Source organism: Octodon degus, unplaced genomic scaffold, assembly GCF_000260255.1.
Source record: "Octodon degus isolate 3935 unplaced genomic scaffold, OctDeg1.0 scaffold00012, whole genome shotgun sequence".
Taxonomy (NCBI): Eukaryota; Metazoa; Chordata; class Mammalia; order Rodentia; family Octodontidae; genus Octodon; species Octodon degus.
This window is the reverse complement of record NW_004524588.1, coordinates 20,631,463-20,633,164: the sequence shown is the minus strand read 5'-3', so window position 1 is coordinate 20,633,164 and position 1,702 is coordinate 20,631,463.

Here is a 1,702-nt window from a genome sequence, read left to right as displayed (position 1 = left end):
TTCTCGTCATTTTGTGTAGCACTGTCCTCTGCCCTTTGTTGTAGATCTTTGCTGTAGTTATAACCTTCACACCTACTGAAGTTAAGGTGTAGATCTACAGAGTTTGGACTTATCCAGCTGCGTCTGGCTCTTTTCTGTTTTTGAAATGAATTTCAGAATATTTTTTATCTGTATATACAAAATAGTTAGAATAGATATACAGCTACTTTCCCTTAATTCAATGAGAAGAAAGATTTGTACTAATAGTGCTTGGACAGGATATCAAATCTGCATCTTGTACTATGAATAACCACTATGAAGACAACAATATGCAATGTGTTAATTATTGAAACTGTTCTACTAATTGATTTTGAATCTATCTCATTGCTATTTGTTTCTCAATAAAATTAATAAAAAATAAATTAATTAAAAAATTGATTTCATAGAGTTAGGTGGGTACTCCAAACTCTTGTGATAAATCCATTGTAAGTTCTCTATCTCCCTGTACTTTTTGAAATATCATTTTCTCATAGTTTGAGAACAGATCCACGTCTGTAGAAAACTAGAGCAGCTTCGGTCTTCTATCCCCACCTTTAAAATCGACCCCCATACACATTCCCTTGGTGCCTGATGGTGTTTAGCAATGCTCTGCCCATATTTGTTTTGTTTTGTAAGCTGTTCCCTGACATACCTAGGATTTGAATAATTCTGAGATCTGAACGTGGTCATTTTTCTGAAGTCAGAAAGTAGACAAGGCAATCTAGGAAGACAAGCAGCTTGTGGTGTGTTGTCCCAGAGAGTCTGTGTCAGCTTTCTATGCAAGGGTGGGCTGCTCTCTTCTGGAAGAATGAGGCATTTCTTCTGCCCATGTGAAAATTTCTGGGAAACTTAATTCATTAAGATTTTTTAGGCTCTTCTACTCACTTACCCACCTGGGAAGTGTCCCACTTTGCAATTAGTTCTAAAACTGATCTAAATTCTGCCAGTAACATTTGTTGGCCTTTACCATTTGTCTTGGGTTGGATATTTGGCCTTTCCAAGAATATTATTTTTTTTTTAAATTTTATGAATTTAGGACAGGGTCTACAGGGTCTAACTACATAAATCAGACTCGTAGTGATTGTCCTATCTTCAGCCTCCTAAGTGCTGGGATTGAGGGGTGCAACACCACGCCCAGTCTCAATCAACATCTCAATCAAAGCTCCCTGGGGCGGGGCCAGCACAGCATGCCGATCAAGCATATTATTTTATTTATGTGAAATATCCAGCTCGCTTCTTAGCTATCCCATTATCCTTCCTCTCACAGACTGAAGGAGCCCAGCCACCAGATATTCCACCATTCACTTTTGTCTCTTCAAAGTTGTCCACAGACACAAAGCTTACTATCTGTGAGACCAAAGCATATCATGGGTCACCATCCCAATACCAGAACAGATTATCTTAATCTAGAATTCCTAAAGACTACAGCCTGAGACAAAAAGGTAAGTACTGATTTGCATCTGGGATCCAGAAAGCTGGATCTAAGTTCAAGAAGAGCAAGCAGGTAAAGTGAAAGAGTAAGTAAAGGATGAATGGCCAACTGGCCAGAAACGGGAGAACTATGTTGAGCAGTGTGAGCCTTTCTTAGGATTCCTTTGAATTCTTCTCCTTCTTCTTTTGCTTCTTCTTCTTCTTCTTCTTCTTCTTCTTCTTCTTCTTCTTCTTCTTCTTCTTCTTCTTCTTC